Genomic DNA, 20,878 nt, shown 5'->3' on the forward strand with positions numbered 1-20,878 from the left:
CTTCTTCTCTCTTTTTGGATCTCAATACAATGTTCTCCCCCTCTCTCATGGAGATCTATTCGATGTAATCTTCTTTTTGCGGTGTGTTTGTTGAGACCGATGAATTGTGGGTTTATGATCCAGCTTATCTATCAATAATATTTGAATCTTTTCTGAATTCTTTTATGTATGATTGAGTTATCTTTGCAAGTCTCTTCGAATTATCCGTTTGGTTTGGCCGACTAGATTGGTAGTTCTTGCAATGGGAGAAGTGCATGGCTTTGGGTTCAATCTTGCGGTGTCCTTACTCAGTGACAGAAAGAGTTGCAAGGCACGTATTGTATTGTTGCCATCGAGGATAACAAGATGGGGTATTTATCATATTGCATGAATTTATTCCTCTACATCATGTCATCTTGCTTAAGGCGTTACTCTGTTTTTAACTTAATACTCTAGATGCATGCTGGATAGCGGTCGATGAGTGGAGTAATAGTAGTAGATGCAGAATCGTTTCGATCTACTTGTCACGGACGTGATGCCTATATACATGATCATACCTAGATAACCTCAAAACTATGCTCAATTCTATCAATTGCTCAACAGTAATTTGTTCACCCACCGTAGAATACTTATGCTCTTGAGAGAAGCCACTAGTGAAACCTATGGCCCCCGGGTCTATTCTCATCATATCAATCTCCATCACTTTATTTACTTGTTTTGCTTTTACTTTTTACTTTGCATCTTTATACCAAAAATGCCAAAAATAGTATCTCTATCAGATCTCACTCTCGTAAGTGACCGTGAAGGGATTGACAACCCCTAAGCGTTGGTTGCGAGTTGCTATCGTTTTGTGCAGGTACGAGGGACTTGCGCGTGACCTCCTACTGGATTGATACCTTGGTTCTCAAAAACTGAGGGAAATACTTATGCTACTGTGCTGCATCACCTCCTCTTCGGGGAAAAGCAACGCAAGCTCGAGACATAGCAGGAAGGATTTCTGGCGCCATTGCCGGGGAGGCCTACGCAAAAGTCAACATACCAAGTACCCATCACAATCCCTATCTCTCGTATTACATTATTTGCTATTTGCCTCTCGTTTTCCTCTCCCCCACTTCACCCTTGCCGTTTTATTCGCCCTCTCGTTCCCAATCTCCTCCTCTTTTTCCCTTTGTCTTTTGTTTGCTCGTGTGTTAGTGTTGGGGAACGTAGTAATTTCAAAAATTTTCCTATGCACATGCAAGATCATGGTGATGTATAGCAACGAGAGGGGGAGTGTATCTTCATACCCTTGAAGATCGCTAAGCGGAAGCGTTTATCAACGCGGTTGATGTAGTTGTATGTCTTCACGATCCGACCGATCCAAGTACCGAACGCACGGCACCTCCGAGTTCTGCACACGTTCAGCTCGATGACGTCCTCGCCTTCTCGATCCAGCAAGACAGGCGAAGTAGTAGATGAGTTCTGGCAGCACGACGGCGTGGTGACGGTATTGGTGAAGAACAATCTCCGCAGGGCTTCGCCTAAGCACTACGGAAACTATGACAGAGGATAAACTAGAGGGGACGGGGTTGCCGGCACACGGCTTGGTGTTTCTCGATCTCTCTTTGGTGCTAGCCCTGCCCCTCTATTTATATGTTGAGCCTTGGGGTCGAAACTTGGAGTAAAAGCCTCCACAAAGTCGGTTTCACCCGAAAGGCAAGAGTCCTTCTCGGACTCCAGGGCCAGACGCCAGGGTTCCCGGCGTCTGGACGAAGACGCCAGGGACCCTGGCGTCTGGCCCCTGGACTCCGCAAAACTTCCTTTTACGCTTTCCAAAAACCTTGTGGGCTTTCCCCTTTGGCCCAAATAACGTGTTCTCGTACCCAAACATTTCGGGAAACATCCGGAACCTCTTCCGGTGAATTCCGGAACCCTTCCAGAGATCAAACACTATTATCCCATATATCAAACTTTATCTCCGGACCATTCCGGAGTTCCTCGTCATGTCCATGATCTCATCCTGGACTCCGAACAACATTCAGTTACCAACATACATAACTCATATAATACTATATCGTCAATGAAACGTTAAGCGTGCGGACCCTACGGGTTCGAGAACTATGTAGACATGACCTAGAACTGTTTCCGGTCAATAACCAATAGCGGGACCTAGATGCCCATATTGGCTCCCACATATTCTACGAAGATCTTTATCGGTCAAACCGCATAACAACATACGTTGTTCCCTTTGTCATCGGTATGTTACTTGCCCGAGATTCGATCGTCGGTATCCAATACCTAGTTCAATCTCGTTGCCGGCAAGTCTCTTTACTCGTTCCGTAGTGCATCATCCTGTAACCAACTCATTTGGTCACATTGCTTGCAAGGCTTATAATGATGTGCATTACCGAGAGGGCCCAGAGATACCTCTCCGACAATCGGAGTGACAAAACCTAATCTCGAAATACGCCAACTCAACATGTACCTTCGGAGACACCTGTAGTACTCCTTTATAATCACCCAGTTACGTTGTGACGTTTGGTAGTACCCAAAGTGTTCCTCCGGTAAACGGGAGTTGCATAATCTCATAGTTACAGGAACATGTATAAGTCATGAAGAAAGCAATAGCAACATACTAAACGATCAAGTGCTAGGCTAACGGAATGGGTCATGTCAATCACATCATTCTCCTAATGATGTGATCCCGTTAATCAAATGACAACTCTTTTGTCCATGGCTAGGAAACATAACCATCTTTGATAAACGAGCTAGTCAAGTAGAGGCATACTAGTGACTATATGTTTGTCTATGTATTCACACATGTATCATGTTTCCGGTTAATACAATTCTAGCATGAATAATAAACATTTATCATGAAATAAGGAAATAAATAATAACTTTATTATTGCCTCTAGGGCATATTTCCTTCAGTCTCCCACTTGCACTAGAGTCAATAATCTAGTTCACATCGCCATGTGATTTAACACTAGTATTCACATCTGTATGTGATTAATACCCATAGTTCACATTGTCATGTGATCAACACCCAAAGGGTTTACTAGAGTCAATAATCTAGTTCACATCGCTATGTGATTAACACCCAAAAGAGTACTAAGGTATGATCATGTTTTGCTCGTGAGAGAAGCTTAGTCAACGGGTATGTCATATTCAGAGCCGTATGTATTTCGCAAATATTCTATGTCCACAATGCTCTGCACGGAGCTACTCTAGCTAATTGCTCCCACTTTCAATATGCATCCAGATTGAGACTTAGAGTCATCTGGATTGGTGTAAAGGCTTGCATTGTTGTAACTTTTACAACAAACTCTTTTATCACCTCCATAATCGAGAAACATCTCCTTAGTCCTCACTAAGGATATTCTTGACCGCTGTCCAGTGATCTACTATTAGATCAAAATTGTATTCCTTTGTCAAACTCAGAGCAAGGTATACAATAGGTCTGGTTCACAGCATATCATACTTTATAGAACCTATGACTGAGGCATAGGGAATGACTTTTCATTCTCTTTCTATTTTCTGCCATGGTCGGGTCTCGAGTCTTACTCAAACTTCACACCTTGCAACATAGGAAAGAACTCCTTCTTTGACTATTCCATTTTGAACTATTTCAAAAATTTATCAAGGTATGTACTCATTGAAAAATCTTATCAAGCGTCTTGATCTATCTATATAGATCTTGATGCTCAATGTGTAAGCAGCTTCACCGATGTCTTGATTTGAAAAACACTTATTCAAGTATCCTTTCATGCTATCCAGAATTTCCATATCATTTCCAATTAACAATATGTCATCCACATATAATATTAGAAATGCTACAGAGCTCCCACTCACTTTCTTGTAAATACAGGCTTCTTCAAAAGTCTGTATAAAACCATATGCTTTGATCAACTCATCAAAGCGTATATTCCAACTCTGAGATGCTTGCACGAGTCCATAGATGGATCGCTGGAGCTTGCACAATTTGTTAGCACCTTTAGGATTGACAAAACCTTCTGGTTGCATCATATACAACTCTTCTTTAAGAAAACCATTAAGGAATGCAGTTTTGTTTATCCATTTGCTAGATTTCATAAAATGCAGCAATTGCTAACATGATTCAGACAAACTTAAGCATAGATACGAGTGAGAAAATCTCATTGTATTCAACATCTTGAACTTTGTCAAAAACCTTTTTCGACAAGTCTAGCTTTGTAGATAGTAACACCACTATCAACATCTGTCTTCCTCTTGAAGATCCATTTATTTTCTATGGCTTGCCGATCATCGGGCAAGTCCACCAAAGTCCACACTTTGTTCTCATACATGGATCCCATCTCAGATTTCATGGCCTCAAGCCATTTCGTGGAATCTGGGCTCATCATCGCTTCCTCATAGTTCGTAGGTTCATCATGGTCTAGTAACATGGCTTCCAGAACATGATTACCGTACCACTCTGGTGCGGATCTTACTCTGGAAGACCTACGAGGTTTGGTAGCAACTTGATCTGAAGTTTCATGATCATCATCATTAACTTCCTCACTAATTGGTGTAGGAATCACTGGAACTGATTTCTGTGATGCACTACTTTCCAATTCGGGAGAAGGTACAAATTACCTTATCAAGCTCTACTTTCCTCCCACTCACTTCTTTCGAGAGAAACTCCTTCTCTAGAAAGGATCCATTTTTAGCAACGAATATCTTGCCTTCGGATCTGTGATAGAGGGTGTACCCAACAGTTTCCTTTGGGTATTCTATGAAGACGCACTTCTCCGATTTGAGTTCGAGCTTATCAGGTTGAAAACCTTTTTCAAATAAGCATCGCAACTCCAAACTTTAAGAAACGACAGCTTAGGTTTACTGCTAAACCATAGTTCATACGGTGTTGTCTCAACGGATTTAGATGGTGCCCTTTTTAAACGTGAATGCAGCTGTCTCTAATGCACAACCCCAAAACGATAGTGGTATAACCGATAAGAGACATCATAGATCGCACCATATCCAATAAAGTGCGGTTACGATGTTCGGACACACCATAATGTTGTGGTGTTCCAGGTGGCGTGAGCTGTGAAACTATTCCACATTGTTTTAATTGAAGACCAAGCTCGTAACTCAAATATTTGTCTCCGCGATCAAATCACAGAAACTTTATTTTCTTGTTACGATGATTCTCCACTCCACTCTGAAATTCTTTGAACCTTTCAACTATTTCAGACTTATGTTTCATCAAGTAGATATACCCATATCTTCTCAAATCATCTTGTGAAGGTCAGAAAATAACGACACTTGCCACGAGCATCAACACTCATTGGATCGCATACATCGGTATGTATTATTTCCAATAAGTCAGTAGCACGTTCCATTGTTCCGGAGAACGGAGTTTTAGTCATCTTGCCAAAAAGGCACGGTTCGCAAGCATCAAATGATTCATAACCAAGTGATTCCGAAAATCCATCTTTATGGAGTATCTTCATGCGCTTTACACCGATATGACCCAAACGGCAGTGCCACAAATAAGTTGCACTATCATTATTAACTTTGCATCTTTTGGTTTCAATATTATGAATATGTGTATCACTACGATCGAGATCCAATGAACCATTTTCATTGGGTGTGTAACCATATAAGGTTTTATTCATGTAAATAGAACAACACTTTATTCTCTTACTTAAATGAATAACCGTATTGCAATAAACACGATCAAATCATATTCATGTTCAACGCAAACACCAAATAACATTTATTTAGGTTCAACACTAATCTCGAAAGTATAGGGAGTGCGCGATGATGATCATATCAATCTTGGAACCACTTCCAACACACATCGTCACTTCACCCTTAACTAGTCTCTGTTTATTCTGCAACTCCCGTTTCGAGTTACTAATCTTAGCAACTGAACTAGTACCAAATACTGAGGGGTTTGCTATAAACACTAGTAAAGTACACATCAATAACATGTATATCAAATATACTTATGTTCACTTTGCCATCCTTCTTATCCGCCAATCACTTGGGGTAGTTCCGCTTCCAGTGACCAATCCTTTTGCAGTAGAAGCACTTAGTCTCAGGCTTAGGACCAGAGTTGGGCTTCTTCACTTGAGCAGCAACTCGCTTGCCGTTCTTCTTGAAGTTCCCCTTCTTCCCTTTGCCCTTTTCTTGAAACTATTGGTCTTGTCTACCATCAACACTTGATGTTTTTCTTGATTTCTACCTTCATCGATTTTAGCATCACGAAGAGCTTGGGAATCGTTTCCGTTATCCCTTGCATATTATAGTTCATCACGATGTTCTACTAACTTGGTGATGGTGACTAGAGAATTCTGTCAATCACTATTTTATCTAGAAGATTAACTCCCACTTGATTCAAACGATTGAAGTACCCAGACAATCTGAGCACATGCTCACTAGTTGAGCGATTCTCCTCCATCTTTTAGCTATAGAACTTGTTGGAGACTTCATATCTCTCAACTCGGGTATTTGCTTGAAATATTAACTTCAATTCCTGGAACATCTCATATGGTCCATGACGTTCAAAACGTCTTTGAAATCCCGATTCTAAGCCATAAAGGATGGTGCACAAAACTATCAAGTAGTCATCATATTGAGCTAGTCAAACGTTCATAACATCTGCATCTGCTCCTGCAATAGGCCTGTCACCTAGCGGTGCATTAAGGACATAATTCTTCTATGCAGCAATGAGGATAAACCTCAGATCACGTGATCCAAATCAACTAAACCATGTCCGATCATCACGTGAGATGGAGTAGTTTCAATGGTGAACATCACTATGTTGATCATCTCTACTATATGATTCACGCTCGACCTTTCGGTCTCCGTGTTCCGAGGCCATATCTGTATATGCTAGGCTCGTCAAGTTTAACCTGAGTATTCTGCGTGTGCAACTGTTTTGCACCCGTTGTATTTGAACGTAGAGCCTATCACACCCGATCATCACGTGGTGTCTCAGCACGAAGAACTTTCGCAACGGTGCATACTCAGGGAGAACACTTCTTGATTATTAGTGAGAGATCATCTTAAAATGCTACCGTCAATCAAAGCAAGATAAGATGCATAAAGGATAAACATCACATGCAATCAATATAAGTGATATGATATGGCCATCATCATCTTGTGCTTGTGATCTCCATCTTCGAAGCACCGTCGTGATCACCATCGTCACCGGCGCGACACCTTGATCTCTATCGTAGCATCGTTGTCGTTACACCATCTATTGCTTCTACGACTATCGCTACCGCTTAGTGATAAAGTAAAGCAATTAAAGGGCATTTGCATTTCATACAATAAAGCGACAACCATATGGCTCCTGCCAGTTGCCGATAACTTCGGTTACAAAACATGATCATCTCATACAATAAAATATAGCATCACGTCTTGACCATATCACATCACAACATGCCCTGCAAAAACAAGTTAGACGTCCTCTACTTTGTTGTTGCAAATTTTACGTGGCTGCTACGGGCTGAGCAAGAACCGTTCTTACCTACGCATCAAAAACCACAACGATAGTTCATCAAGTTGGTGTTGTTTTAACCTTCGCAAGGACCGGGCGTAGCCACACTCGATTCAGCTAAAGTGAGAGAGACAGACACCCGCCAGCCACCTTTAAGCACGAGTGCTCGTAACGGTGAAACCAGTCTCGCGTAAGCGTACGCGTAATGTCGGTCCGGGCCGCTTCATCTCACAATACCGCCGAACCAAAGTATGACATGCTGGTAAGCAGTATGACTTGTATCGCCCACAACTCACTTGTGTTCTACTCGTGCATATAACATCAACGCATAAAACCTGGCTCGGATGCCACTGTTGGGGAACGTAGTAATTTCAAAAAAATTCCTACGCACATGCAAGATCATGGTGATGTATAGCAACGAGAGGGGGAGTGTATCTTCATACCCTTGAAGATTGCTAAGCGGAAGCGTTTATCAATGCGGTTGATGTAGTCGTACGTCTTCACGATCCGACCGATCCAAGTACCGAACGCACGACACCTCCGAGTTCTGCACACGTTCAGCTCGATGACGTCCTCGCCTTCTCGATCCAGCAAGACAGGCGAAGTAGTAGATGAGTTCCGACAGCACGACGGCGTGGTGACGGTGTTGGTGAAGAACAATCTCCGCAGGGCTTCGCCTAAGCACTACGGAAACTATGACGAAGGATAAACTAGAGGGGACGGGGTTGCCGGCACACGGCTTGGTGTTTCTCGATCTCTCTTTGGTGCTAGCCCTGCCCCTCTATTTATATGTTGAGCCTTGGGGTCGAAACTTGGAGTAAAAGCCTCCACAAAGTCGGTTTCACCCGAAAGGCAAGAGTCCTTCTCGGACTCCAGGGCCAGACGCCAGGGTTCCCGGCGTCTGGACCCAGACGCCAGGGACCCTGGCGTCTGGCCCCTGGACTCTGCAAAACTTCCTTTTGCGCTTTCCAAAAACCTTGTGGGCTTTCCCCTTTGGCCCAAATAACATGTTCTCGTACCCATACATTTTGGGAAACATCCGGAACGTCTTACGGTGAATTCCGGAACCCTTCCGGAGATCAAACACTATTATCCCATATATCAAACTTTATCTCCGGACCATTCCGGAGTTCCTCGTCATGTCCATGATCTCATCCTGGACTCCGAACAACATTCGGTTACCAACATACATAACTCATATAATACTATATCGTCAACGAAACGTTAAGCGTGCGGACCCTACGGGTTCGAGAACTATGTAGACATGACCTAGAACTGTTTCCGGTCAATAACCAATAGCGGGACCTGGATGCCCATATTGGCTCCCACATATTCTATGAAGATCTTTATCGGTCAAACCGCATAACAACATACGTTGTTTCCTTTGTCATCGGTATGTTACTTGCCCGAGATTCGATCGTCGGTATCCAATACCTAGTTCAATCTCGTTGCCGGCAAGTCTCTTTACTCGTTCTGTAGTGCATCATCCCGTAACCAACTCATTTGGTCACATTGCTTGCAAGGCTTATAATGATGTGCATTACCGAGAGGGCCCAGAGATACCTCTCCGACAATCGGAGTGACAAAACCTAATCTCGAAATACGCCAACTCAACATGTACCTTCGGAGACACCTGTAGTACTCCTTTATAATCACCCAGTTACGTTGTGATGTTTGGTAGTACCCAAAGTGTTCCTCCGGTAAACGGGAGTTGCATAATCTCATAGTTACAGGAACATGTATAAGTCATGAATAAAGCAATAGCAACATACTAAACGATCAAGTGCTAGGCTAACGGAATGGGTCATGTCAATCACATCATTCTCCTAATGATGTGATCCCGTTAATCAAATGACAACTCTTTTGTCCATGGCTAGGAAACATAACCATCTTTGATAAACGAGCTAGTCAAGTAGAGGCATACTAGTGACTATATGTTTGTCTATGTATTCACACATGTATCATGTTTCCGGTTAATACAATTCTAGCATGAATAATAAACATTTATCATGAAATAAGGAAATAAATAATAACTTTATTATTGCCTCTAGGGCATATTTCCTTCAGTCTCCCACTTGCACTAGAGTCAATAATCTAGTTCACATCGCCATGTGATTTAACACTAATATTCACATCTGTATGTGATTAATACCCATAGTTCACATTGTCATGTGATCAACACCCAAAGGGTTTACTAGAGTCAATAATCTAGTTCACATCGCTATGTGATTAACACCCAAAAGAGTACTAAGGTATGATCATGTTTTGCTCGTGAGAGAAGCTTAGTCAACGGGTATGTCATATTCAGAGCCGTATGTATTTTGCAAATATTCTATGTCCGCAATGCTCTGCACGGAGCTACTCTAGCTAATTGCTCCCACTTTCAATATGTATCCAGATTGAGACTTAGAGTCATCTGGATTGGTGTAAAGGCTTGCATTGTTGTAACTTTTACAACAAACTCTTTTATCACCTCCATAATCGAGAAACATCTCCTTAGTCCTCACTAAGGATATTCTTGACCGCTGTCCAGTGATCTACTATTAGATCAAAATTGTATTCCTTTGTCAAACTCAGAGCAAGGTATACAATAGGTCTGGTTCACAGCATATCATACTTTATAGAACCTATGACTGAGGCATAGGGAATGACTTTTCATTCTCTTTCTATTTTCTGCTATGGTCGGGTCTTGAGTCTTACTCAAACTTCACACCTTGCAACATAGGAAAGAACTCCTTCTTTGACTATTCCATTTTGAACTATTTCAAAAATTTATCAAGGTATGTACTCATTGAAAAATCTTATCAAGCGTCTTGATCTATCTATATAGATCTTGATGCTCAATGTGTAAGCAGCTTCACCGATGTCTTGATTTGAAAAACACTTATTCAAGTATCCTTTCATGCTATCCAGAATTTCCATATCATTTCCAATTAACAATATGTCATCCACATATAATATTAGAAATGCTACAGAGCTCCCACTCACTTTCTTGTAAATACAGGCTTCTTCAAAAGTCTGTATAAAACCATATGCTTTGATCAACTCATCAGAGCGTATATTCCAACTCTGAGATGCTTGCACGAGTCCATAGATGGATCGCTGGAGCTTGCACAATTTGTTAGCACCTTTAGGATTGACAAAACCTTCTGGTTGCATCATATACAACTCTTCTTTAAGAAAACCATTAAGGAATGCAGTTTTGTTTATCCATTTGCTAGATTTCATAAAATGCAGCAATTGCTAACATGATTCAGACAAACTTAAGCATAGATACGAGTGAGAAAATCTCATTGTATTCAACATCTTGAACTTTGTCAAAAACCTTTTTCGACAAGTCTAGCTTTGTAGATAGTAACACCACTATCAACGTCCGTCTTCCTCTTGAAGATCCATTTATTTTCTATGGCTTGCCGATCATCGGGCAAGTCCACCAAAGTCCACACTTTGTTCTCATACATGGATCCCATCTCAGATTTCATGGCCTCAAGCCATTTCATGGAATCTGGGCTCATCATCGCTTCCTCATAGTTCGTAGGTTCATCATGGTCTAGTAACATGGCTTCCAGAACATGATTACCGTACCACTCTGGTGTGGATCTTACTCTGGAAGACCTACGAGGTTTGGTAGCAACTTGATCTGAAGTTTCATGATCATCATCATTAACTTCCTCACTAATTGGTGTAGGAATCACTGGAACTGATTTCTGTGATGCACTACTTTCCAATTCGGGAGAAGGTACAAATTACCTTATCAAGCTCTACTTTCCTCCCACTCACTTCTTTCGAGAGAAACTCCTTCTCTAGAAAGGATCCATTTTTAGCAACGAATATCTTGCCTTCGGATCTGTGATAGAGGGTGTACCCAACAGTTTCCTTTGGGTATTCTATGAAGACGCACTTCTCCGATTTGAGTTCGAGCTTATCAGGTTGAAAATCTTTTTCATATAAGCATCGCAACTCCAAACTTTAAGAAACGACAGCTTAGGTTTACTGCTAAACCATAGTTCATACGGTGTTGTCTCAACGGATTTAGATGGTGCCCTTTTTAAATGTGAATGCAACTGTCTCTAATGCACAACCCCAAAACGATAGTGGTATAACCGATAAGAGACATCATAGATCGCACCATATCCAATAAAGTGCGGTTACGATGTTCGGACACACCATAATGTTGTGGTGTTCCAGGTGGCGTGAGCTGTGAAACTATTCCACATTGTTTTAATTGAAGACCAAGCTCGTAACTCAAATATTTGTCTCCGCGATCAAATCACAGAAACTTTATTTTCTTGTTACGATGATTCTCCACTTCACTCTGAAATTCTTTGAACCTTTCAACTATTTCAGACTTATGTTTCATCAAGTAAATATACCCATATCTTCTCAAATCATCTTGTGAAGGTCAGAAAATAACGATACTTGCCACGAGCATCAACACTCATTGGATCGCATACATCGGTATGTATTATTTCCAATAAGTCAGTAGCACGTTCCATTGTTCCGGAGAACGGAGTTTTAGTCATCTTGCCAAAAAGGCACGGTTCGCAAGCATCAAATGATTCATAACCAAGTGATTCCGAAAATCCATCTTTATGGAGTATCTTCATGCGCTTTACACCGATATGACCCAAACGGCAGTGCCACAAATAAGTTGCACTATCATTATTAACTTTGCATCTTTTGGTTTCAATATTATGAATATGTGTATCACTACGATCGAGATCCAATGAACCATTTTCATTGGGTGTGTAACCATATAAGGTTTTATTCATGTAAACAGAACAACACTTTATTCTCTTACTTAAATGAATAACCGTATTGCAATAAACACGATCAAATCATATTCATGTTCAACGCAAACACCAAATAACATTTATTTAGGTTCAACACTAATCCCGAAAGTATAGGGAGTGCGCGATGATGATCATATCAATCTTGGAACCACTTCCAACACACATCGTCACTTCACCCTTAACTAGTCTCTGTTTATTCTGCAACTCCCGTTTCGAGTTACTAATCTTAGCAACTGAACTAGTACCAAATACTGAGGGGTTTGCTATAAACACTAGTAAAGTACACATCAATAACATGTATATCAAATATACTTATGTTCACTTTGCCATCCTTCTTATCCGCCAATCACTTGGGGTAGTTCCGCTTCCAGTGACCAATCCTTTTGCAGTAGAAGCACTTAGTCTCAGGATTAGGACCAGAGTTGGGCTTCTTCACTTGAGCAGCAACTCGCTTGCCGTTCTTCTTGAAGTTCCCCTTCTTCCCTTTGCCCTTTTCTTGAAACTAGTGGTCTTGTCTACCATCAACACTTGATGTTTTTCTTGATTTCTACCTTCGTCGATTTTAGCATCACGAAGAGCTTGGGAATCGTTTCCGTTATCCCTTGCGTATTATAGTTCATCACGAAGTTCTACTAACTTGGTGATGGTGACTAGAGAATTCTGTCAATCACTATTTTATCTGGAAGATTAACTCCCACTTGATTCAAACGATTGAAGTACCCAGACAATCTGAGCACATGCTCACTAGTTGAGCGATTCTCCTCCATCTTTTAGCTATAGAACTTGTTGGAGACTTCATATCTCTCAACTCGGGTATTTGCTTGAAATATTAACTTCAATTCCTGGAACATCTCATATGGTCCATGACGTTCAAAACGTCTTTGAAATCCCGATTCTAAGCCATAAAGCATGGTGCACAAAACTATCAAGTAGTCATCATATTGAGCTAGTCAAACGTTCATAACGTCTGCATCTGCTCCTGCAATAGGTCTGTCACCTAGCGGTGCATTAAGGACATAATTCTTCTATGCAGCAATGAGGATAAACCTCAGATCACGGATCCAATCCGCATCATTGCTACTAACATCTTTCAACACAATTTTCTCTAGGAACATATCAAAATAAACATATGAAAGCAACAACGCAAGCTATTGATCTACAACATAATTTGCAAAATACTACCAGGACTAAGTTCATGATAAATTTAAGTTCAATTAATCATATTACTTAAGAACTCCCACTTAGACAGACATCTCTCTAGTCATCTAAGTGATCACGTGATCCAAATCAACTAAACCATGTCCGATCATCACGTGAGATGGAGTAGTTTCAATGGTGAACATCACTATGTTGATCATATCTACTATATGATTCACGCTCGACCTTTCGGTCTCCGTGTTCCGAGGCCATATCTGTATATGCTAGGCTCGTCAAGTTTAACCTGAGTATTCTGCGTGTGCAACTGTTTTGCACCCGTTGTATTTGAACGTAGAGCCTATTACACCCTATCATCACGTGGTGTCTCAGCACGAAGAACTTTCGCAACGGTGCATACTCAGGGAGAACACTTCTTGATTATTAGTGAGAGATCATCTTAAAATGCTACCGTCAATCAAAGCAAGATAAGATGCATAAAGGATAAACATCACATGCAATCAATATAAGTGATATGATATGGCCATCATCATCTTGTGCTTGTGATCTCCATCTTCGAAGCACCGTCGTGATCACCATCGTCACCGGCGCGACACCTTGATCCTCATCGTAGCATCGTTGTCGTTACACCATCTATTGCTTCTACGACTATCGCTACCGCTTAGTGATAAAGTAAAGCAATTAAAGGGCGTTTGCATTTCATACAATAAAGCGACAACCATATGGCTCCTGCCAGTTGCCGATAACTTCGGTTACAAAACATGATCATCTCATACAATAAAATATAGCATCACGTCTTGACCATATCACATCACGACATGCCCTGCAAAAACAAGTTAGACGTCCTCTACTTTGTTGTTGCAAATTTTACGTGGCTGCTACGGGCTGAGCAAGAACCGTTCTTACCTACGCATCAAAAACCACAACGATAGTTCATCAAGTTGGTGTTGTTTTAACCTTCGCAAGGACCGGGCGTAGCCACACTCGATTCAGCTAAAGTGAGAGAGACAGACACCCGCCAGCCACCTTTAAGCACGAGTGCTCGTAACGGTGAAACCAGTCTCGTGTAAGCGTACGCGTAATGTCGGTCCGGGCCGCTTCATCTCACAATACCGCCGAACCAAAGTATGACATGCTGGTAAGCAGTATGACTTGTATCGCCCACAACTCACTTGTGTTCTACTCGTGCATATAACATCAACGCATAAAACCTGGCTCGGATGCCACTGTTGGGGAACGTAGTAATTTCAAAAAATTTCCTACGCACATGCAAGATCATGGTGATGTATAGCAATGAGAGGGGGAGTGTATCTTCATACCCTTGAAGATTGCTAAGCGGAAGCGTTTATCAATGCGGTTGATGTAGTCGTACGTCTTCACGATCCGACCGATCCAAGTACCGAACGCACGACACCTCCGAGTTCTGCACACGTTCAGCTCGATGACGTCCTCGCCTTCTCGATCCAGCAAGACAGGCGAAGTAGTAGATGAGTTCCGACAGCACGACGGCGTGGTGACGGTGTTGGTGAAGAACAATCTCCGCAGGGCTTCGCCTAAGCACTACGGAAACTATGACGAAGGATAAACTAGAGGGGACGGGGTTGCCGGCACACGGCTTGGTGTTTCTCGATCTCTCTTTGGTGCTAGCCCTGCCCCTCTATTTATATGTTGAGCCTTGGGGTCGAAACTTGGAGTAAAAGCCTCCACAAAGTCGGTTTCACCCGAAAGGCAAGAGTCCTTCTCGGACTCCAGGGCCAGACGCCAGGGTTCCCGGCGTCTGGACCCAGACGCCAGGGACCCTGGCGTCTGGCCCCTGGACTCCGCAAAACCTCCTTTTGCACTTTCCAAAAACCTTGTGGGCTTTCCCCTTTGGCCCAAATAACGTGTTCTCGTACCCAAACATTTTGGGAAACATCCGGAACCTCTTACGGTGAATTCCGGAACCCTTCCGGAGATCAAACACTATTATCCCATATATCAAACTTTATCTCCGGACCATTCCGGAGTTCCTCATCATGTCCATGATCTCATCCTGGACTCCGAACAACATTCGGTTACCAACATACATAACTCATATAATACTATATCATCAACGAAACATTAAGCGTGCGGACCCTACGGGTTCGAGAACTATGTAGACATGACCTAGAACTGTTTTCGGTCAATAACCAATAGCGGGACCTGGATGCCCATATTGGCTCCCACATATTCTACGAAGATCTTTATCGGTCAAACCGCATAACAACATACGTTGTTCCCTTTGTCATCGGTATGTTACTTGCCCGAGATTCGATCGTCGGTATCCAATACCTAGTTCAATCTCGTTGCCGGCAAGTCTCTTTACTCGTTCTGTAGTGCATCATCCCGTAACCAACTCATTTGGTCACATTGCTTGCAAGGCTTATAATGATGTGCATTACCGAGAGGGCCCAGAGATACCTCTCCGACAATCGGAGTGACAAAACCTAATCTCGAAATACGCCAACTCAACATGTACCTTCGGAGACACATGTAGTACTCCTTTATAATCACCCAGTTACGTTGTGATGTTTGGTGGTACCCAAAGTGTTCCTCCGATAAACGGGAGTTGCATAATCTCATAGTTACAGGAACATGTATAAGTCATGAAGAAAGCAATAGCAACATACTAAACGATCAAGTGCTAGGCTAACGGAATGGGTCATGTCAATCACATCATTCTCCTAATGATGTGATCCCGTTAATCAAATGACAACTCTTTTGTCCATGGCTAGGAAAATAACCATCTTTGATAAACGAGCTAGTCAAGTAGAGGCATACTAGTGACTATATGTTTGTCTATGTATTCACACATGTATCATGTTTCCGGTTAATACAATTCTAGCATGAATAATAAACATTTATCATGAAATAAGGAAATAAATAATAACTTTATTATTGCCTCTAGGGCATATTTCCTTCAGTTAGTTTGTTTGCTTGTCATCATGACTAGTCTTTTATCTTCTCCGTTATCTCCCGAGAATGAAGTGCTAAATTTTAAACAAAGGGAGGGAGAAAATCTGAAAGATGCTTGGTATAGAATTTGCAATGCTCAAAATAGATCTACCAGGAAGCAATCCACTTCAGTTCTTCTTCGCAATTTTTATGTAGGTGCTAATCCTTGGTATAGATATATCCTTGATACCATTACCGGAGGGAATTTCTTGGGTAGCCATACTTTTGATTCATACAATGCTTTAATAGATTTATTTGGCTCACCTCCTCTTTTGGTTAATGGAACTATGTTAACTTTGGAGCATGTTATGCAAAGGCTTGAAATTATTGAAAACAAAGTTGCTACCATTGAATCCATTGAAAATCTAGATAAAAAGATTCATAATCAAATTACTCAATATGGATCTAAGGTAGGAATGGCTTTGAAAAATATTAAGGAGAAGGAACCCATGGTTAATGAGAAAATAAATTTAGATTCCACGTGAATTGATAAACTTGAGGGTATCATTACCAACTTGGGAACCGCTTTTTCTTCCGTAAAGAATACTCCTAGTCCTCCCACTAAAATTGCCAAGCTTATGTATGTTCCTAAAAATAAGGGTGAATCATCTAGTAAGGAAACTGCGGATCTTAAATCCATAAGTATTCATCCCGATCTTTTTACTATCATTAAGGAACCATTTGCTGCAAATGATTTTTTCGATCTTGTGCCTAAAAGTTTGATAATTACTAGAAAGAAAGAAAATTCTAAAGGAGGTAGATGCCTCATTGAAGAATTGCCTACCAAATATGGCAATACCTAGATCTATCCTTGCTTTTATGCCTAGCTAGGGGCGTTAAACGATAGCGCTTGTTGGGAGGCAACCCAATTTTATTTTGTGTTTTTTGTTTTTGGTTCTGCTTAGGAATAAATAATCCATCTAGATTCTGTTTAGATGCAGTTTTATCTTTTAATTAGTGTTTGTGCCAAGTTAAACCTATTAGATCTTCTTGGAAGATAGTTATTTGATCTTGCTGTAATTTCCAGAATCTTTGCGCTCAGTGCCCGAATTGTTAAAAATCACCAGAACGTGATAAAATAGTGATTCCAATTGATGCCGATCAATAAACAAATTTCCCAGATCGTCTAATTTTGGTAGAATTTTTGGGTTCCAGAAGTTGGCGTTAGTTACAGATTACTACAAACTGTTCTGTTTTTGACAGATTCTGTTTTGCGTGTGTTGTTTGCTTATTTTGATGAATCTATGGCTAGTAAAATAGTGTATGATCCATAGAGAAGTTGGAGTAAAGTAGGTTTAACACTAATATAAATAAAGAATGAGTTCATTACAGTACCTTGAAGTAGTCTTTTGTTTTCTTTCTCTAACGGAGCTCACGAGATTTCTATTGAGTTTTGTGTTGTGAAGTTTTCAAGTTTTGGGTGAATTCTTTTGATGGATTATGGAACAAGGAGTGGCAAGAGCCTAAGCTTGGGGATGCCCATGGCACCCCCAAGATAATCCAAGGACACCAAAAAGTCAAAGCTTGGGGATGCCCCGGAAGGCATCCCCTCTTTCGTCCACTTCCATCGGTAACTTACTTGGAGCTATATTTTTATTCACCACATGATATGTGTTTTGCTTGGAGCGTCTTGTATTATTTGTGTCTTTGCTTGTTAGTCTACCACAGTCATCCTTGCTGTACACACCTTTTGAGAGAGCCATTCATGAATTGAAATTTGTTAGAATACTCTATGTGCTTCACTTATATCTTTTGAGCTTGATAGTTTTGCTCATATCGCTTCACTTATATCTTTTGAGCGTGATAATTTTTTGCTCTAGTGCTTCACTTAGATCTTTTAGAGCACGGTGGTGGATTTGTTTTAAAGAAACTTGACCTCTCATGCTTCACTTAGATTATTTTGAGAGTCATTAATAGCATGGTAATTTGCTTAATGTTAATATACTTAGTGTTCGAGATATGTGAAACTTTCTTTTGAGTGAATTGAATACTAAGATAAATCTAATGCTTAATAATTGTTTTAAGATATGGAGGTAATAATATCAAAGTGATGCTAGTTGAGTAGTTGTGAATTTGAGAAATACTTGTGTTGAAGTTTGTGAGTCCCGTAGCATGCACGTATGGGTAAGTTGTGTAATAAATTTGAAGCATGAAAGTGTACCTGGCTTGTGCATCCTTATGAGTGGCGGTCGGGGACGAGCGATGGTCTTTTCCTACCAATCTATCCCCCTAGGAGCATTGTACGTAGTACTTGATTTTTGATGGCTTATAGATTTTTGCAATAAGTATATGAGTTCTTTTGACTAATGTTGAGTCCGTGGATCATACTCACTTTTACCTTTCCGCATTTGCTAGCCTCTTCGGTACCGTGCATTGCCCTTTCTCACATTGAGAGTTGGAGCAAACTTCACCGGTGCATCCAAACCCCGTGATATGATATGCTCTTTCACACATAAACCTCCTTACATCTTCCTCAAAACAGCCACCATACCTACCTATTATGGCATTTCCATAGCCATTCCGAGATATATTTCCCTGCAACTTCCATCATCATTATCATGACATACTTTACTTTTGTCATATTGCCATTGCATGATCATGTAGTTGACATCGTATTTGTGGCAAAGCCACCATGCATTATTTTTCATACATGTCACTCTTGATTCATTGCACCATCCCGGTACACCACCGGAGGCATTCATATAGAGTCATATCTTTGTTCTAAATATCTAGTTGTAAGAAAAATAAAAGTGTGATGATCATCATTATTAGAGCATTGCCCTAGTGAGGAAAAGGATGATGGAGACTATGATTCCCCCACAAGTCGGGATGAGACTCTGGACTTTACAAAAAAAGAGGCCAAAGAAGCCCAAATAAAAAGAATATAAAAAAAAGAAAAAAAAGAGAGGCCAAAGAAGCCCACCAAAAAAATGTATAATAAAAAAATGAGAGAAAAAGAGAGAAGGGGCAATGTTACTATCCTTTTACCACACTTGTGCTTCAAAGTAGCACCTTGTTCTTCATGTAGTGAGTCTCATATATTTGTGCTTCAAAGTAGCACCATATTTTTCATATAGTGAGTCTCATAAATTGTCTTGTTTATACTAGTGGGAATTTTTCATTATAGAACTTGGCTCGTATATTCCAATGATGGGCTTCCTCAAAGTGCCCTAGGTATTCGTGAGCAAGCAAGTTGGATGCACACCCACTTAGTTTTCTTTTGTTGAGCATTCATGGCTCTAGTGCATCCGTTGCATGGCAATCCCTACTCCTCATGTTGACATCAATTGATGGGCATCTCCATAGCCCGTTGATTATCCTCGTCAATATGAGACTTTCTCCTTTTTTGTCTTCTCACACAATCCCCATCATCATATTCTATTCCACCCATAGTGCTATATCCATGGCTCGCACTCATGTATTGCGTGAAGGTTGAAAGAGTATGAGATTATTTGAGTATGAAACAATTGCTTGGCTTGTCATCGGGGGTATAGAAGTTGGGAACATCTTTGTGTGACGAAAATGAAGCATAGCCTAACCATATGATTTTGTAGGGATGAACTTTCTTTGGCCATGTTATTTTGAGATGACATAATTGCTTGATTAGTATGCTTGAAGTATTATTATTTTTATGTCAATATGAACTTTTATCTTGAATCTTTCGGATCTGAATATTCATGCCATGATTAAGAAGATTTACATTGAAATTATGCCAAAGTATCACTCCGCATCAAAAATTCTTCTTTTTATCATTTACCTACTCGAGGACGAGTAGGAATTAAGCTTGGGGATGCCTGATACGTCTCCAACGTATCTATAATTTTTGATTGCTCCATGCTACTTTATCTATTGTTTTGGACTATATTGGGCTTTATTTTCCACTTTTATATTATTTTTGGGACTAACCTATTAACCGGAGGCCCATCCTAGAATTGCTATTTTTTTTGCCTATTTCAGTGTTTCAAAGAAACGGAATATCAAACGGAGTCCAAACGGAATGAAACCTTCGAGAACGTGATCTTCTCACCGAACGTGATCCAGGAGACTTGGACCCTACTCCAAGAAGTTTCCGAGGAGGTCACGAGGGTGGAGGGCACGCCCCCCTGAGCATGCCCCCCTACCTCGTGGGCCCCTCGGAGCTCCACCGACGTACTCCTTCCTCCTATATATACCTACGTACCCCCAATAGACCAGAGGGGGAGCCAAAAAACCTAATTCCACCACCGCAACTTCCTGTATCCACGAGATCCCATCTTGGGGCCTGTTCCGGAGCTCCGCCGGAGAGGGCATCCACCATGGAGGGCTTCTACATCATCACCATGGCCCCTCCGATGAAGTGTGAGTAGTTTACTTCAGACCTTTGGGTCCATAGCTAGTAGCTAGATGGCTTCTTCTCTCTTTTTGGATCTCAATACAATGTTCTCCCCCTCTCTCGTGGAGATCTATTCGATGTAATCTTCTTTTTGCGGTGTGTTTGTTGAGACCGATGAATTGTGGGTTTATGATCCAGCTTATGTATGAATAATATTTG

This window comes from Triticum dicoccoides, chromosome 1B (genome assembly GCF_002162155.2).
Source record: "Triticum dicoccoides isolate Atlit2015 ecotype Zavitan chromosome 1B, WEW_v2.0, whole genome shotgun sequence".
Lineage (NCBI taxonomy): Eukaryota > Viridiplantae > Streptophyta > Magnoliopsida > Poales > Poaceae > Triticum > Triticum dicoccoides.